This window comes from Acomys minous (genome assembly GCF_964271855.1).
Source record: "Acomys minous genome assembly, chromosome: 7".
NCBI classification, from domain to species: domain Eukaryota; kingdom Metazoa; phylum Chordata; class Mammalia; order Rodentia; family Muridae; genus Acomys; species Acomys minous.
This window is the reverse complement of record NC_140488.1, coordinates 5,643,765-5,663,429: the sequence shown is the minus strand read 5'-3', so window position 1 is coordinate 5,663,429 and position 19,665 is coordinate 5,643,765. Positions and strand designations below refer to the sequence as shown.

General features: G+C 45.9%; 1 long non-coding RNA gene and 1 pseudogene across 2 annotated transcripts in view; one reads left to right on the top strand and one right to left on the bottom strand.

Annotated features, from left to right (window-relative positions):
- The window catches only part of LOC311602068 (actin, cytoplasmic 2-like), a 63,699-nt pseudogene that overhangs the window by 14,249 nt on the left and 29,785 nt on the right, over positions 1–19,665 (top strand). The gene's annotated exons all lie outside the window — the stretch shown is intronic.
- Positions 14,127–15,174, bottom strand: LOC311601353. The gene is made up of 2 exons (XR_014780544.1): positions 15,033–15,174; positions 14,127–14,347 (listed from the first exon to the last, which is right to left on the bottom strand). It is a non-coding gene; the product is annotated as an uncharacterized lncRNA (long non-coding RNA).

Genomic DNA, 19,665 nt, shown 5'->3' with positions numbered 1-19,665 from the left:
AGGAGCCCACGGAATATTTTTGAGAAGGAATGCTGGAAGATCTTCTTTGCCAGCTCTGCTCTGGAGAAGACTGGGAAACAAAGCTTTTCTTTGTCTCCCATTTTTGTGAAGAGAACCTCTTCCTATCTACATACCCCATTAACAATGTGCTTCAAGCTCCTCATTCAGCAGACACTGTTGTTTACTAAAGGGTACAAGACTTTGACAATGCACTCCTGTTTCTCCCTTTAGATGTCTGAAGACAGGCAGTCAGGTCGGGAGAGGATAAGCCAGTTTATGTCATGTACATGTGTCACCACCTTACACATGAGTCATTTCTCTCTACTGGGGTCCTGCCACGGCACAGCACACTTTTGGCCAGCCACTTCTGCCATTTTCTGCATCACAAAAAAAGACCAGTAGAATGTGGTGTGGTCAGTATAGTTGTATTTCAGATTGGCTAGCCTAATCCATTTTGTTTTAGATCTATAGCTACTTCAACTTCCAGAGGGACAAGCCAGAGCTCCTGGGGAATACTGTCAGGAGCAAAGCGACTATTGTGGCTGTGGTAAGCGATGGCACAATCTCCATTTAAAAGTGCGGGGCCACATCCAAAAATGGATGAGGCTTTTACCTACCAGATGTTCCTCTTGGTTGCATAAGGCCAAAAAGATGGCATGAAGTCCCATCAGGGAGTTCCCAACACACAGACACCTGCAGGCAGCCTTTCCCCAGGGCCTTCTAGTACACTGAAAAAGAGCAACATCCCTGTAAGTGCCCCTGACAACTGCCCACTTCAGGAGACAAGTGGCTTGAGCAAAGAGGGCACAACTGATCATGGGACAGTTTCTCCATTGGCTTCTGGTAAGATGGAAGGGGCAGTGCCTGCAGCAGGTAGCTCCTCAGCACACCTCCGGTACATGATGTCTATGTACAATACTTGCCATTCCATCATGAACGCTGACCTCTCAACCATCTCCCTAAGAGAGTCAGCTGAGGAGGAAGAGAAGGAGGAAGAGGAGGAAGGGGGGAAGAGGAGCAAGGGGAGGAAGAGATGGATAAGGAGAAGAAATGTGCAGATAACACAAGTATAATCTGCACACTGTTCAAAAACAAAACAAGATCATGAAATCCTGGTCACTATTTTTTGAAAATAGGCCATTTTCAGTTCTTACTACATGAAAACAAATCTTGTGGTGCTAAATAAATATCTTAAAGTTGAGCCCAGATTCTGCCTGCTATTCTATCTAATCCTTGAGATTATCCCGGAGCCCAGGCTTCCACACCCTTTGGTCAGCTTTGCCCTTCCATGGACAGCAGCCACAGTTTTGTGCCCTCAGCAAACTGGGTGCAGAAGGCTATAGCTACTGACCTGGTGGTGTCTCCTCACACTGCTCAGGTATCTGGAAGCACGAGATTCCATTCTCCTGGGTCCCTGCCCTCCGCAGATGTTGCCAGGAACTTTTTGAGCAGCAGCCAAGGGTCACAGGCAAGCTTCCCTTAGCCCTGTGTAAGCACACCTCAAACTACTGCCTGTGTGCTAAGAGATGGACACTACTGTACCCTGGCCTGGGAGATGCAGGCCTTTCCTCTCAGGAGCTCATGGTAGGAAATTGCCTGACACATGAGGAAGACAAACACTACCTCCTCTCTGGAAAACTCTGAGGTAGACTCCATGGACTGATATCCACCAGGAAGGACTAGAGAGAGGGGAAGGGGATCGTTCCCACAAGAAGACCCCCAGTATATGTTTATTCCAGTGTCTTCATCCATGGTTGGGGTGGGGGTGCTAGAGTTATTTTCTGAGTTCCCTGGAGATTGGAGCATGCCTCCCTGCTAAGGCCAGTCTGGAGGCCCTCCCCCACCCTTCACAACACACATTCTGGTTGTTGGGAAAATAAGCACCATTTTGTGATGTTCCTGGAAGGGAGATGGGCTCCCCATGCTCACTGAGGGGAGGTGAGTACTTTAGGAGAGGTGGTCCCCTATTGAGGAAGCTGATACCCCTCATCAGCCAAGAACCAAGTGGGGCCCACAATGATAAACAGGAACCACATGACCAACCAGGCCCCATATGCTCCTTGACTAGGGCCTTTGCAAAGGCGCCACATTGAGGCATTCCCCCAAGGGAAAGAGGACCGCTTAAATGGCAGGATAAAACTAGGTCCCAAGAGGGGGCTGTGGAAGGTTGGCTGTGCTTAGGGTGACCCCTGGAGTATAATTCAGTGGCTATGGTGTGTGCTGCTCCAGAGCGAGAGTTCTTGTGAGACTGAGCCCCTTCCCCTCCCTCTAGTTCTTCCTGGTAGAACTCAGCCCATTGGGTCTACTTCAGAGTTTTCTAGAGAGGATAGGTCATAAGAGTTTCTTGGTCAATATGCAAGTCACAGCCTCAGAGCCCAAGTGCACAGGCCTCAAGGGTCAAGCAAGTTGCATCTTGTTCTGGGTCCTAAAGCAAAGTTCACAGTAAGTGTGTTCATAAGCCCCCTCAAACCTCTGCTTCCCCATCTACATCCATGGAGATATCTGGATACAGGACCTGGCGTCACGAGCAATATTTCAATATGCCTAGAGAATTATCAACAGCATGTTTCAGAGTCCCAAGAGCACTAGGGTATCAGAGCCAATTTCTGACATGTCAGGAATGGTGAAGGGCACACTGTGGGTTTTGGATTCAGGGTTTAGAGGGCACGAGGCACAGTGAGTTGTGTGAGTTTCCAGGAATGGGAAGTACCCTACTTCCCTTATATGGTTCAGAATCAGTTTCTTAGTTCAGGACATTATTTCAGGTTCTTGGACCTTTCCTTTTTTTTTTTTTTTTTTTTTTTTTTTTTTTTTTTTTTGAGACAGAGTTTCTCTGTGCAGCCTTGGCTGTCCTGGACTCACTTTATAGACCAGGCAGGCCTCGAACACACAGCAAGACTCTGTCTCCTGAGTGCTGGGATTAAAGGTGTGTGACACCATGCCCTTCAGGTTCCTGGACCTTTAGGTAAGGGACACTACATCTGGGGACTGAGGGCCTCCAAGTCCCTAGGGCTCGAGGCTATTTTGTGAAGTGGCTGTACCATTAGGCAAGGGACACTCTGTCTGGGGACAGAGCTTCTTTTGGTTCCCAGTGGTTGAAGCCCTTTTGTCAGGTTTCTGGAATGGAGAGTGTAGATCAGGTGTTTCTGATTTCAGGCCCTTCAGGTGAATTGTGTTGGTAAAGCTGGGTTTCAAGTATTCATGAACTGGGTGTAAAGGGCCACTCAGAGCCATTTTCTGAGGTGCCTTAAGAATTGTTGCCATACTATGCTGTTTGCATACACGGCCTTGTAGCTTTCAAAACAGTTGTCAAACCCCTGGAAGAGTGACAGATAGACATTGCATTCTAAATTCCTGCAATGGTTTGGGGGTGAGCTCCTGGGAGTGGATAGTCTAGTCTTCAGACTCTGCAATAAAATGTAGGGGCCTGCAGTTTTGACTTTTTTATTTTCTCATTTTTCAAGACAAAGTCTATCTGTATAGCCTTGGCTGTCCTTGACTCACTTTGTGGACCAGATTGACCTCGAACTCACAGCAATCAACCAGCCTTTTTCTTGTGAATGCTGGGTCTACATGCATGTGCCACCAAGGCAGTTACCCTTTGGATCTTGAGTCGCTCTTGCTAGGCATTTCGAGAGCTGATTCATCTTGATTTCTGTCTCCTCTCTCAGGAAGATGAACCTTTGGAGCATGGGGTACCACTTGAGGCAAGAGGGAGACAGGCGTATTTGACAGAGGAGGTAGGTATTGGCAACCAGGTAAGCTGTCATGGTCATTAATGAACATGTGAGAAGGCCCCGTCCCCCAGAGAGAGGACTGTGTAAAGCATGCATGGTTGTGTGCTGATGCCTAGGGAACCCTGAGTGGGACCTGCTACTCCTTCCGTGGAAAACTGGGTTTCCAGGAAGAGAAGCTAAGATGCACTTCGGGTGGACTTTGGAAACTCATAAGAGAGCAGAGAGGAGGTCAGGACAGGTGGCCATCACTGAAGATTCCACCATAGGCAGTTCCCCAAGCTTCTGCGTCCCCATCTGCATGAGGGACCTTGGGGCTTGATGTGTCTCAGAGGCATTTTGTGAGATTCCTAGAAGGAGAAAGCCTTGATGCACCTTTGAAGCATATGGGCGAGAGCTTAGGGTGGGCTGAAAGGGCCTCTCTCAGGATAGGTGGGACACAAATAGTGCTGCTTCATGGCATGGTTAGCATGCCACCCAGGAGGGCTGTGCCCAGGGGCTCCTCCTTGGGGTTTAGCACAGGAGCCTGAGAGCAGACTGTGATGGCTCTGGTCCAGAAACAAGCACTTCAGATCATCTGGGTCACATGGTCTGGTTTCCCTGAAAGAGGATCCCATCATCCCCAGGGTGAGAGTCAGACTTGAGAGTGGATGGCAGAAGACACAGTGCAGAGAGAGGGCCCCACAGCTGTCCCCTTGTGGTGAGGGAGCACTGTGCCAAACAGGTTCCCAGTTGCTGGAGTCAGCCCTTTGACCTGTAGGGCACTGTAGACAAGCACACAGGAGCTATTTTTAGAGTTCTAGTTATTCCTGACAGTGGCTTTGCATTCGGCATGTATGTAGGACCTGGGAGAGGACGGCAGAAGCCCCACCCCATCTAGAAGGCACCCAAATGGTATTTCCGCCAATGTATACTTGGAAGAGCAGGCCGATCCCACTCCCTCTTCAAATACTCAGTGCATGATGCCCTTTGGGGACTTCAGAAAGAGGAGGGGACCAAGTGTCTGTCAGTCAAGTTGTAAGCTCTGAGTGCTTCCCTAAAAGTGTACCACAGACAGACAGGCAGACAGGGAGAAAGACTGGGATAATTAAGCTACTGTGTATATGTTTAACAGTGGTGAAGGAAACTGAGGCTGACTTGTATGAGTGATCCACTCACCAAGCTTCCTCATCTGCCTTTTGGGACCTCACGGTGAGGGCAAGCAGGGAGGGTTATAAGTGATGTTCTGTGGTTCTGAGTCCTTAGAAGATGCCTCAGTACTGACATACAGCAATGATTTCCTCGCCCACCCTTATGGGTTCACCAGGGCAGGGGTGGTGGAATGGCCAAGCTATCAGGGCCAACTGACAGCACAGGTTGGACCTGAGAATCACTTTCTAGATAGAGGCTCTAGATAGCCATAGTGCAGCCTGCCACTGAGCAGGGCTCATGTTCTTGGTCTACACAGCACAGGAGGGCTTCCACGCTCCCTCAGTCCCGGGCAGTCCTTGGTGTTGTTACCTTGGGCATCTTTGCTTCTGCTTGCAGTACTTGAAGAGCCAGACTTGTCCCAGGGAGAAAGGCCTAAGATATGTAGAAGTAAGGGAGCAGGGCCAGAAGGAGGAGCAAGAAGACCTCTGAGTCAGCGCATAAATAAGCTCTCCCTACTGTCAGCTGGGCCTGGTGGTGGGGAAGACTGTGGACCAGAGATGCCACCTCTGACTTCCTGCTTGGGGAACCGCTACAGGCGGGATCATCACTGACCTTGACCTGAAGCATGGATGTCACTGATGGAGGTCAGCAGGGGACTTGTGAGGAGTCAATAGGACATCCTTCAGAATCCCCAAGACAAGAGTGGACCCCTGCTCCTCTTACCAGTCTTGAGAAACATGCTAGGGGTGCTCAGATGGGCTCTGTCTTCACTCCAGTCTCCTCCCCAGGAAGATGAACCTGCCTGGTGAGGGAAGGGTATATGTACCAAAGCAGTAGAGGGAGTCATGTGAGGTTAGCAGAGAAGGTGTCCATGATTGGCCATCCATCCAGGTGAGCAAGCACAGTAAGACTCTGGTGCCCCATATTTGAGCACCTCCCCTTGGTGGGGTGGCCTGATGGCACTCAAAGAAAGAATAAGCAGGTTACCAAGATGAGACTTGATAGCCTATGTCCAGCTTAGTCTCAGACCTAGGGGAGGTGAATAGAGTGAAAGCTGGAGGGTGGAATGGGAGGATACCAGTGACAGGATGGCAATTGTGTTGTAATCTGAATAAAATAATAAAATTAAAATTAAAAAAAAGGAAATTAACCTTTGATGGGACTTAACCATCTCCACAAGTCAGGGACCACATAGAGCCTGTTATGTTGGGGGATGGTCTGAAGTATTTTTATGCTAATTATTGCTTGCTGTCTCTGTGACCCACCTTTTGCTTAATAAAAAGCCATCCCACCTGGGCAGGGCAGAGGAGATAGGTGGGGCTAGGAGAGAGAGGAATCCTGGGAAGTAAAAGGCAGGACTGCCAAGAGGAGGAAGGAAAGAGACTGGAGGAGAAGAGAGGAAGTCAGCCATGGGTTAGATGGAGGAGAAGCACATGGCCTGAGTGGATGGAGAATTCAGCCCAGATGAAGAACATTAGCAAGAATATGGCATTATGGGTGCTAGGTAGCTTGATAGCAGTTATCTCAAGCAGATGGCATGGGATTGAGGCAGGGATCCCATGCCTGCCCCACCATGGGAGGTAGTTTAGAGGATTGATATCTGCCCTGCTCCAGGTTAACTAAGGTGATTTTAAAATATAACACTTGTCTGTGTCTTGTTTGTTTTCTAGCAAGGAATATAGGCAAGACAGATAAGTTAAAAAACAATACTGTTATACCCATATACTGTTTCCTGTGGAGCTCTAAGGGGAAGCTGCTGTGGATGGCTTCTCTTAGGTGTCTTGAGTTAGGGTGAGTGAGGTATCTCTGGGTGGTGATGACTAGTACCTAGGATTTGAATCATATCAGCAGTTAGGGCCATCTTTGTAGGGTAAAAGGGATTCAAAGTTTGGACCTTCCCCCAAGGACTGTGGCTATCTGAAGCTAAGAAAAATGAGGTAGCAAAGTTCACCTATGTCCCTGTGTCCACCTTGCAAGGCAGGAAGTGTCTTTTTTACTTAAAGTACCTCAGGATGAAAGTTGGGGCAGGGGAGTCTTTGGCCAGATTCATTCTGGTGGAAAGGGAAGATGTCAAGAGGAACAGGTAAGATGAATACACTTCTGGAAACCCTATTTTAGATAGGCATAGCTGGGTCATGTGGACACCACGCAAGATCGGTCCCACACAGTGGTCGAGGAGTTACAGCCCCAGCTCACTTCTCCTGAGAGGGTTAAGGATCTCATGGAGGGGAGGAACTTGACCTGAGAAGAACACATCTGTGAGGCTTGTGAGTTCCCAACTGGACACATCCAGGTGAGAAGTCCAGGGACTATTTAAGGAAACTCCAGGCCAGAACACAGGCAGGGACTCACAAAGCCTTCCCAGGACTGCTATTACACAAACAGCCTTGGGCAGGGCTCTCAGTATGAGCCCCAGGCCCTCTTTCCTGGATGAAGTTGAGCAACTTGACCCAGCTCATCTGAGGAAAGGTCAGGTGTGTCAATATTCAAACTGAGAACTGACAGTTTCACTGTCCAAACCCAGGATTCCAGGACCCTCCCTGCCCTCCTGCAGCCAGACTGGTTCTTTCCACCTCAGCTGGTCAGATATGCCTTATCATGCCTGGTCTCCCCTTTAGGCCTATTTCTTAACCTTTGTCCTGGTGACCCTAAAATCCAATTTTAGTTCTTCTGGTCTCTCATTCCCCCCCTTTGACAGGTCCCCTTAAGGCCTAATCACAGGTCCTCCTGAAACTTATTCGCTGAGTTGGCCTGCTGCAGGGACAGGTATTCCTCTGACTTGGCCTGTTGTAGGGCCAGGTACTGTGCTCTCATGACCATTATCTGGATGGCACCAACTTTTTGCTTTATATGAGGTGGGCACAAAGCACGACTGCTTTAAAAGGAACTAACAGCTTTTTTTCCTTGTGGCCATTTGTCCCTCCTGCCAGAGAGTTGCCTGTGACTTAGCATTTCAGCCTACAAAGTGGGAAAATGGGCAAAGTCATTCTCTCCTGTCACTTTTTTTCCTGGTGACATGAGGGGTGCTGTTATTGGGGCCTAGAAAGGCTGAAAAGCTAGTCAAAGGCTAGGTAATGGGGCACTTACCAAAAGCATCTGTTTAGCTGATCCAGCTGAAGAGACAGGGAGTAGTCACATCAAGGAGACTGGTTTATAGCAACTTCCAGCAGGTCCAGCTCTCAGCAGCTCTGGATGGAGTCTGTTAGCCAGGTAAAAACCTGCTGAGACACATACAGACTAGGGACAAAAGTTAAAGTTGTGTTTATAAGACAGCTGGGGCAGGCTCATGCCTTTGAGACCCAGTAAAAGCGTGGACATTCTTTTCTCAGTCCAGAAAAATTGGTATACAGATTGGACAGACTTGTTTTTAGCATGATGAGAGGCACCCTCAAGTCTATATTCAAAATACCACCAAAGGGAAATTAAAATCTTGGGCTTGGGACTGATTAGTAAGTAGTCAGTGCTCCAGCTTATCAGAACTGTCATCCCTGATCTCTCCAAGGCCTTTATCATGAAGTGGTGTTGGATTTTGTCACATGGTTTTTAGCATCAAATGAGATGGCCATGTTTTGTTTTTCTTTCTGTTTGTTTATATGATGGATTACATTGATGGATTTTTATATGTTGAACCCCCTCTACATTCCTGGGATGGAGCTCACTTGGTCATGGCAAATGATATCTTTGTTGTGTTCTTGGATTCGTTTTGTGAGTATATTTTTCATCAATGTTCATGTGGGAAATTGGCCTGAAATTGTTTTTCTTTGATGAGTCTTTGTGTGTTTTAGGTAACGGAATGACTGTGGCCCCATAGAATGAGTTTGGCAATGTTCCTTCTGTTTCTATTTTGTGCAATAGTTTGAAGAGTATTGGTATTAGCTCTTCTTTGAAAGTCTGGTAGAATTCTGAGCTAAAATCATCTGGCCCTGAGGCTTTCCAGTCCTCCCCCCCTGGTTGGGAGACATTCAGTGACTGCTTCTTTTCCTTAGGGGTTGTGGAGATGTTTAACTTGTTTTCCTCATCTTGATTTAGACTTCATAAATGGAATCTACCAAGTTAATTGTCCATTTCATTTAGATTTTCCAATTTTGTAGACTATGGTTTTTTGAAGTAAGACCTAATGTTTCTTTGGTTCCCCGCCCCCAGTGTCTGTTGTTATGTTCTGTTTTTCCTTTATGATTTTGTTGATTTGGATATTTTCTCTCTGCCTTTTAGTTAGTTTGGCTAAGTGTGTGTCTTTTGTCTATCTTGTTGACTTTCTTAAAGAACCACCCCTTGAATCCGTTCATTCTTCCTCTTGTCCTCTGTTTCTAGTTTGTTGACTTCAGCTTGAGGTTGATTATTTGCAGCCATCTGTTCCTCTTGGGTGTGTCAGCCTCTTTTGTTGTGGAAGCTTCCAGAGGAGCTGTTAAGTGGCTAGTATGGAATCTCCCCAATTTCTGTATGAAGGCACTTAGTGCTCCAAACTTTCTTCTTAGTACGGCTTTCATGTATCCCATAAACTTGGGTATGTTGTGCCTTTATTTTCATTGAATTTTAGACAGTCTTTAATTTCTTTTTCCCTTCCTGGGCCCAGTTGTCACTAAGTAGGGAGTTGCTCATTTTTCATGATTGTGTAGGGTTTTTGTTATTTCTGTTGTTGTGATCCATCTTAATCCATGGTGATCTGAGAAAGTACAATGGGTAATTTCAATTTTTTGTATAAGTTACCATTTGATTTGTGACCGAGTATATACTGGCAATTTTCAAGAAGGTTCCCTATGGCACAAAGAAGAGAGAATATTCTTTTGTGCTTGGGTGAAAAGTTCTGTAGATAACCATTGGTTCCATTGGATTCATTCCATCTGTTGGTTTCATTATTTCTCTATTTTGTTTCTGCCTCAGTGATCTGTCCATTGGTTAGAGTGGGGCACTGAATTCTCCCCCAAGTGAGGGGTCTGCACCGTTCAATGCTTTTAGCTTTAGTAGCAACTTTGTTCTGGTTTGGTTTTCATTTTTTTAAAAAATAAATCTGGGTACTCTTGTATATTGTTCAAAGATGTTCTGAATTAGATTGCCCTCTTGCTAGGCTTTTCCTTTGGTGAGAATGGCGTATTCTTCCCCATCTCGTTGCACTAATATTAGTTGAAATTCTATTGCTTCATGCTGTACTACTCTATTAAAGAGCTGCCTCTGGAGTTGGATTAGACACCCTGTCTCCCAACCCAAGCATGCTTGTTTTAAAATTTCCTCCATCATACCTGTCCTGGTTCAGGCGACAATCTGAAACTAGGACAAAGATAGAAAACAAAGCTAAACATCCCAAGAAAAGACACTATGTGACTTCAAAGGGCTAAAACATAAGCTGTACCTTAGGTTCTTAACGAAAAAAAAAATTTCTTTAAAATTCTATTTCTTATTGAGACAGCATGTGTGCCTGCATGCCAGAAGAGGGCAGCAAATCTCACTACAGATGGTTGTGAACCACATGGTTAGTTGCTGGAATTTGAACTCAGGGTCTCTGAGCCAGGACTTGTAGTCTTATTGAATATCATTAAAAATCCATAAAGAAAACTGAAACAATCTGATGTTAGCTTTCTCTGAGTTCCTGTAGATGTTGGGTTTTCATAGTTTCCTGTTTAATGCCATCTAGGATACGGATAACTATATTATTCTACAACTGATTGGCTTACCTGACAAATACTGAATGAGCTTTTCAGGGTATCTGCCTGCATCTGCAGACACACACAAACGGGTTGAAATATAAAATGAAGCCCTCAGTATAAACTATCTTGTTTGTAAGGACGAAACAAACTCCCTTTTTAAAAAGAAATTCCATTTTGCAAAAGAAACTCCATTTTGTGTTAAACCTACACAAAGGCTGAACCCAGATTCCAGACTAAGCACAAACTAGCCTAAACAGAAAAAATATTCCCTGGCAAATATACTCTCTGCTGGTCAAGCTGAGCAGCAGGGGGTCTGGCACATAGCAACAACCAATTAGGAGAGGCCAGGCCAAAGTTCCTAATGCCCCCATGACTGCTTCAGCCAATCTTTTCTATAGGCCAACTTGCCCCTACACCTAATACCCAACCATGAAACTCTAAGTCTTGTAACTCTCTGCTTGCAGCTTTTCTGCCCAGACGTCACCCAATCATATACTGTAGAACCCATTTCTTTGTCTGATATTGATTTATTAAAAAAAAAAAACCCTCTCAACTGAGACTCCAGGCCACTTCCCTGCACCTGCTGTGTCTGCGCATTGGAGGTGTGTCCTGGGTTTGACCCTGCAATATAAAGAGATCCTTGCCACTGCATTTGGACTTGGCTCTTTGGTGGTCTATTCAGAGAGTCTCTCAAAATTTGGGCATAGCATTCATTGTTAATAACTCCAAATATGCCTACTTAAGAAAACCAGAGCTGAACACTTAAAATTCCTTCCAAAATGAGATAGGTAAGAGGATTGGCCCTTCCTGGTAATATCCAGTCCAAATCCAGCCCACCTAGGAAAGCACTCACAGCCCCACCTACAAGAGTTGCTGCAGCACACACAAACAGGCTCCCTCTTCTCCACTGCATTCAGTAGTTTTGCCAACACTTTACACTTCACCCAGCCCTTAACGTGTCCATCAACTGGCAGGACAGGAGGCAGACCTGTCACCGCTCAAGGCTCCTACCTTGGCTTGCAAGCTCTGCCCACTATGCCTACACCATCAGCCTCAGCTGCACCTAAGCACCAAGCCCCGCCTTCCACTACTACCTAAGTATTCACAGCCCCATTAACAACAACTCCAGCACAAGCTACCCCAGCAGAGACAATTTCTGTTCTCCCACCCGCACCTACAGCTCTTTAACTCAGCACTCAGAGCTTCTCCATGAGAATGAACAATGCTTCTCAACCCTTGGGTCGCGACCCCCACACCAGCTATGTATGTAGTAGTTCAGTTTGATTCATAACCGTGGCAAGATTCCAGTTGTGAAATAGCAATGAAACCCATGAGGGACTGTATTAAAGAGTCACAACATTAGGAAGGTTGAAACCCACTGCCCTTCCCTGACCTTTGCAACCACAGCCCCCACCCACTACTCTATCTCAGCAGGTCACAGTGCCCCACTGCTACAGGTGTTCTTTGCCAAATGAAGGTCAAGTGAGGATTCAGCCTTCTGCCCCCTCCTCAGAAAGTGACCACTCACATCATAGCCTTGGCCTGGTGCCCTGCATTCCCTGCTCACTTATCTCACCACTCACACAGCCCAGCCCACAACAACTGCCACAGCAGAAACAGCCCTTGGACACTCTTCTCCTTCAGCGGTTCTGGGCAACATTAAGTAGGGACCAAAAGTTATACTGACACAATCCAGCACTCAGTGAAAGGCCAGACCTCAGTCAAGCCCTGCATTAGCAAGAGAGCTCAGCCCACCACTCTTCAGTCAGCTCTCACAACTCCACATTAGTATACACCTACACGGCCCCATCCTGCTCTTAGGGTGACCCTGTGTCCTCTCAGGAAAACACCAAGAGCCCAGCCCAATTTTGGAAGTGTTCACAAAGCCTCCCAGCCTGGCAGCTCCTTAACTCCACACTGCAGGATCCATAGCAACACCCCCAACACCTCACCACTTCCTGCTTCTCTAGTAATCAGGGGGCCCTGCACACCCAGGTCTGCCATCACACCCCTGCCTGAGTCTGTCTACCTCCCTGCCTCAGCTCTAAGCACTCCTGAACACCGCCCCTCCCCCATCTTGGCCTGCATCTGTTCCCAAGGGATTCCACAGTGCACAAAGTTTCCTGCTCTAACTCTTAATAGGTCCAGATCCACCCACCCTTCCACCCTAGCATACAAGCCCCACCCACCACTATTGACCTCAGCAGTCACAGCCCCACCCACAAGAGCAGCACCAGTCCTCCTGCTGCAGGGCACACTATCCTTACTTCCAAGTTTTCTCAAACACTCATTCTCCATTCAGCCCTGGCCCATCTCCTGACACTCCTTTTTGACTTCTTTCTAGGCCAGCTGTTATGGACACTTGCCCCTGCCCTCTTTAGAGGTCCTCAGGATGAGCCTGATCCAATGTTGTCCTTAATGGTTAGAGCACCCTGTTGCAGTGATCTCACAGACTGAATGTCTGCAGAAGACCAAGCCTTTAATCCCAGCACTCAGGAGGCAGCAGCAGGATGACAACTGTGAGTTCAAATCCAGCCAGGTCTACAAAGTGAGTCCAGGATAGCCAAGGCTATAGAGAGAGACCCTGTCTTGGAAACAAAAAAAGAAAAACAAAAGAAAAGAAAAAAGAGAAAAAGAAAAAGAAAAGATGTGTCAGGGGCTGGGCAAAGGCACCTGAGTGGATGATTGTAAACTTCCCTCAACAGTTTTACAGAAGCAGCTGGGGCAGGCCTGACCAATGGTACTCTGTGGTGCTGAGCATCCCCTCACCTGGGGTGGGGTCTTTGGGCATGAACCTGGATGCGTGGCCAGTACACTGTGAGCTGGAGGCTGTGCTGCCAGGTGACCACAAGGCTGAGCCCACCCAGGGACCCTAAGAGCCAGGCCTGCTCTATTGAGGCTCTGGTCTTTTTATCCCCTCTCTAGAGTCCCCAGAATAAAACTATCTTCAGCTGGCAGAACTGCAGCCCTGCAAGCACAGAGGAGGCAAATAGTCTTCTTCTGTGGACAGTATGAAGCAGCCGCATCCCAAGCCTGGGATTAACACCAAAAGATGTTCACATACCATAACTGGGTTTTTTAAGACACCAAAAATCTTGCTACAGCTTTTTCTTAGGCCAAGCAGGTTTATAAGAAGTACTCCATCTTATACACCAATTCCAGTGGAGAGATGGGACAAAATCAGCAGATGTTACCATACAGTGGGACACAGTCAGCAGGAAACTGTTCAAAGTCACACAGGGGAATCACAGGGGAAACACAGGGAACTTCCAGAGCATTATAGACTGAGCACCTAGTGGCCTTGGTTCTGGTAATCACAGCTCCATGTGATTGAAAGAGTTCAGATCACAGGATGTGAAGCAATAGCTCCCCCAAGGCCCTTACCCCAAGCCATTACCAGCTCTACTATGCATAATTCTGGTTTTAGAGACTGAGCTACATTCCTTCCTTCCCCATACTTCAGTGCTTGTGGGTGGAAAGCTCCCAAGGCCTGGCCCCAGGCTATTACTGGCTCTGCTAAACACAATGCTAATTTTGAGAAGGAAGTAGTTCCTTGTCCATAGGTCAGGCCCTCAGGGAAAGCCTTGGTTGATCAAGCCAGGCAGCAGAAGTTCTCTCCTTTTTAATTATTATTTATTTTTAAAGTCCAGAAGAGTTTACCGGTGTCTGAATCTCCAACAGACTCATATGTCCTCCAACCAACAAATACCTTCTAGCATTGTGAAAAGAATTATCAGTACACACACTGTAGTCATAATATTGAATGGAGGTGGAGGGTTGTAAAGCAGATTAAATGCTGTAACTTGTACAATGCGTCTGTGGCTGGTTTGGATGGGAAATCTGTAAAATAAGAGAGAAACAGGTGATATAAATAATCTGGAAACATTCCCTATTTTTTGGAGCAGAGGGATTTTCCAAGTAAATAATATATGTGGAGGGCTAACATAAGCACTGATTCCAAAGATGTTACAGTTGTTTTTCCTCTCTAAAAGTCCCATAGATGATCACGAGGTCCAGAGCTGTGGCTAACAGCCAAAGGTCTAGTTGAGTCTTTTTTTTCTTTTTTGTAGACATTATAACAGGATGGGGTTCAATGAGGGGATCTCAGGATATCAACCCTGACCAGGTGGGCTCACCCAGGACAATTGAACCGGCGCCTCAGGTTGTCCATCCAGAGGCACAGAGCCCTTTAGAACCACGGACCATGTTAGAGACATGGAACATAGCATCCAAAGGGGGATTGTCCTTTGAGAGCAGAGTATTGGCTCTTTATTGCAACCTGGGGATAATCTATCTGCTTCAGCAAAGTGTGGGTTGTTAGAAACTGGAAAATTCAAGTGATGAATGAAGTGGTATTTTAAACACTGTATATCAGTCTCCATGGACACCAAAAATGCCTATAAGGTGGGACAATGGGCAAAGTCATTCTCTACTGTCACTTTTTTCCTGGTAACATTAGGGGCACTGTTATTGGGGCCTAGAAAGGCTGAAAAGGTAGTCAAAGGCTAGGTAATAGGGCACTTACCAAAAGCATCTGTTTAGCTGATCCAGCTGGAGAGACAGGGAGTAGTCACATCTGTGAGACTGGTTTACATCAACTTCCAGCAGGTCCAGCTCTCAGCAGCTCTGGATGGAGTCTGTTAGCCAGGTAAAAACCTGCTGAGACAAATACAGACTAGGGACATAAGATAAAGTTGTGTCTATAAGACATCTGGGGTAGGCTTATGTCTTTGAGACCCAGTAAAAGCATGAATATTCTTTTCTCAGTCCAGAAGACTTGGCATACAGATTGGACAGACTTGTTTTTAGCATGATGAGAAGCACCCTCAAGTCTGTATTCAGAATCCCACCCAAGGGAAATTAAAATCTTGGGCTTGGGACTGATCAGTAAGCAGTCAATGCTCTAGCTTATCAGAACTTTTATCCCTGATCTCTCCAAGGCCTTTATCATGAAGTGGTGTTGCATTTTGTCACATGATTTTTAGCATCTAATGAGATGATCTTGTTTTGTTTTTCCTTCCATTTTTTATATGACAGATTACATTGATGGATTTTTATATGGTGAACCACCTGTGCATTCCGGGGATGGAGCCTACTCGGTCATGGCAAATGATATCTTTGATGTGTTCTTGGATTCTGTTTGTGAGTATATTTTTCATCAGCATTCATAAGGAAAATTGCGCTGAAATTCTTTTTCCTTGATGGGTCTTTGTGTATTCTAGGTACCAGAATGACTGTGGCCCCATAGAGTGATTTTGGCAATGTTCCTTCTGTTTCTATTTTGTGCAATAGTTTGAAGAGTATTGGTATTAGCTCTTCTTTGAAAGTCTGGTAGAATTCTGAGCTAAAATCATCTGGCCCTGTGGCTTTTATTCCCCCCTGGTTGGGAGATATTCAATGACTGCTTCTTTTCCTTAGGGGTTATAGAAGTATTTAACTTGTTTTCCTGATCTTGATTTAGATTTGGTAAATGGAACCTACCAAGAAAATTGTCCATTTCATTTAGATTTTCCAATTTTGTTGACTATGGTTTACTGAAGTAAGACCTAATGTTTCTTTGGTTTTTTATTCCCAGTGTGTGTTGTTATGTTCTATTTTTCCTTCCTGATTTTGTTGATTGGGATATTTTCTCTCTGCCTTTTAGTTAGTTTGGCTAAGTGTATGTCTTTTGTCTATCTTCTTGACTTTTTTAACAAACGGCCCCTTGCTTCCGTTCACTCTTGGTAATGTCCTCTGTTTATAGTTTGTTGACTTCAGCTTCAGTTGGATTATTTGCAGCCATCAACTCCTCTCGGGTGTGTCAGCCTCTTTTGTTGTGGAAGCTTCCAGAGGAGCTGTTAAGTGGCTAGTATGGAATCTCCCCAATTTCTGTATGAAGGCACTTAGTGCTCCGAACTTTCCTCTTAGTACTGCTTTCATTGTGTCCCATAAGCTTGGGTATGTTGTGCCTTCATTTTCATTGAATTTTAGACAGTCTTTAATTTCTTTTTCATTTCTTCCCTGGCCCAGTTGTCACTGAGTAGGGAGTTGCTCATTTTCCATGACTGTGTAGGGTTTTTGTTATTTCTGTTGTTGAGATCCATCTTAATCCATGGTAATCTGAGAAAGCACAATGGGTAAATTCAATTTTTTTGTATAAGTTACGGTTTGCTTTGTGACCGATTACATACTGCCAATTTTCAATAAGGTTCCATGTGGCCCAAAGAAGAGAGAATATTCCTTTGTGCTTGGGTAAAAAGTTCTGTAGATAAACATTGGGTCCTTTGGATTCATTCCATCTATTGGTTTCATTTTTTCTCTATTTTGTTTCTGCCTTAGTGATCTGTCCATTGGTTAGATTGCGGCACGGAATTCTCCCACAATTGAGTTGTCTGCACTGTTCAATGCTTTTAGCTTTAGTAGCAACTTTGTTCTGGTTTTGTTTTCATTTTTTTTAAAAAAATAAATCTGGGTGCTCTTGTATATGGTTCAAAGATGTTCTGAATTAGATTGCCCTCTTGCTAGGCTTTTCCTTTGGTGAGAATGGCGTATTCTTCCCCATCTGGTTGCACTAATATTAGTTGAAATTCTATTGCTTCATGCTGTACTAGTCTATTAAAGAGCTGCCTCTGGAGTAGGATTAGACACCCCATCTCCCAACCCAAGCATGCTTGTTTTAAAATTTCCCCCAACATACCTGACCTGGGCCAGGAGATCATCTGACACTAGGACAAAGATAGAAAGCAAAGCTAAACAGCCCAAGAAAAGACACTATGTGACTTCAAAGGGCTAAAACATAAGCTGTACCTTAGGATCTTAAAGAAAAAAAATTTTTTAAAGATGTCTTTATTATTTAGACCGCATGTGTGCCTACAAGCCAGAAGAGGTCACCAGATGTCACTATAGATGGTTGTGAACCACATGGTTAGTTGCTGGAAATTGAACTCAGGGTCTCTGAGCCAGGACTTGTAGTCTTATTGAATATCGTTAAAAATCCATAAAGGAAACTGAAACAACCTGATGTTAGCATTTTCTGAGTTCCTTTTGATGTTGGGTTTTTATAGTTTCCTGTTTAATGCTGTCTAGTATACGGATAATTATATTATTCTACCATTGAATGGCTTATATGACAAATACTGAATACACTTTTCAGGGTATCTGCCTGCATCTGCAGACACACACAAATGGGTTAATATATAAAATAAAACCCTCAGTCTAAACTATGTTGTTTGCAAGGACCAAACAAACTGCCTTTGGTAAAAGAAACTCCATTTTGTGTTAATCCTAGCCTAGGGCTGAACCCAGATTCAAGATCAAGCACAAACTAGCCTAAACACAAAAAATATCCCATAGCAGCACAATCAGCTCACCTTGGGAAACTCCAAATATACTTTCTGCTGGTCTGCAGGGAGTCTGGAGCATAGCAACAACCAATTAGGAGAGGCCAGGCCAAAGTTCCTAATGCCCCCATGACTGCTTCAGCCAATCTTTTCTATAGGCCAACTGGCCCCTACACCTATTACCCAAACATGAAACTCTAAGTCTTGTAACTCTCTGCTTGCAGCTTTTCTGCCCAGATGTCATCCAATCATATACTGTAGAACCCATTTCTTTGTCTAAAACCTATAACAAATCCCTCTCAATTGAGACTCCAGACCACTTCCCTGAACCTGCTGCATCAGTGCATTGGAGGTGTGCTGGGTTCGAACCTGCAATATAAACACATCCTTACCACTGCATTTGGACTGGGCTCTTGGGTGGTCTGTTCAGAGAGTCTCTCAAAATTTACACATAACATTGTTATTAACTCCAAATATGCCTATTTTAGATAACCAGAGCTGGATTCATAAACACTTAATATTCCTCCCAAAAAGGAGATAGGTAAGATGATTGGCCCTTCCTGGGAATATCCAGTCCAAATGCAGCCCACCTAGTAAAGCTCTCACAGCTCCACCCACAAGAGTTGCCGCAGCACACACAAACAGGCTCCCTGTTCTCCACTGCATTCAGTAGTTTTGCCAACACTTTATACTTCACTCAGCCCTCAACGTGTCCATCAACTGGCAAGACAGGAGGCAGACCTGTCACTGCTCAAGGCCCCTACCTTGGCTTGCAAGCTCTGCCCACTATGCCTACATCATCAGCCTCAGCTGCACCTAAGCATCAAGCCCCGCCTTCCACTACTACCTAAGTCATCACAGCCCCACTCACAACAACTCCAGCACAAGCTACCCCAGCAGAGACAGCTTCTGTCCCTCCACCGGCACCTATAACTCTTTAACTCAGGACTCACAGCTTCTCCCTGAGAATGAACAATGCTTCCTCCAACAAACAGGGTTCTCAACCAGTGGGTCACAACCCCCACACCAGCTATCTATGTTGTGGTTCCATTCGTAACAGTGGCAAAATTGCAGTTGTGAAAAAGCAACGAAACACATGAGGGGCTGTGTTAAAGAGTCACAGCATTAGGAAGGTTGAAACCCACTGCCCCTCCCTGACCTTTGCAACCACAGCCCCCACCCACTACTCTATCTCAGCAGGTCACAGTGCCCCACTGCTAAAGGTGTTCTCTGCCAAATGAAGGTCAAGTGAGGATTCAGCCTTCTGCCCCCTCCTCAGAAAGTGACCACTCACATCATAGCCTTCGCCTGGTGCTCTGCATTCCCTGCTCATTTATCTCACCACTCACACAGCCCAGCCCACAACTGCCACAGCAGAAACAGCCCTGGGCCCCCTTCTCCTTCAGCCGTTCTGGGCAACATGAAGTAGGGACCCAAAGTGATACTGACACAATCTAGCACTGAGAGAAAGGCCAGGCCTCAATCAAGCCCTCCATCAGCAAGGTAGTTCAGCCCACCACTCTGCAGTCAGCTCTCACAACCCCACACTAGTATACACCTACACAGCCCTGTCCTGCTCTTAGGGTGACCCTGCCTCCTCTCAGGTTAACATCAGGTTAACATCCAGAGCCCAGACCTATTTTGTAAATGATCACCCTGGCAGCCCCTTACCTCCAAGCTGCAGGATCCATAGCCACGCCCCCAACACCTCACCACTTCCTGCTTCCCTAGTAATCAGGTGGGCTGGACCCCATGCAGATGCAGGTTGGCCCTCACACCCCTGCCTGAGTCTGTCTACCTCCTTGCCTCAGCTGTTAGCACTCCAGAACACCGCCCCTC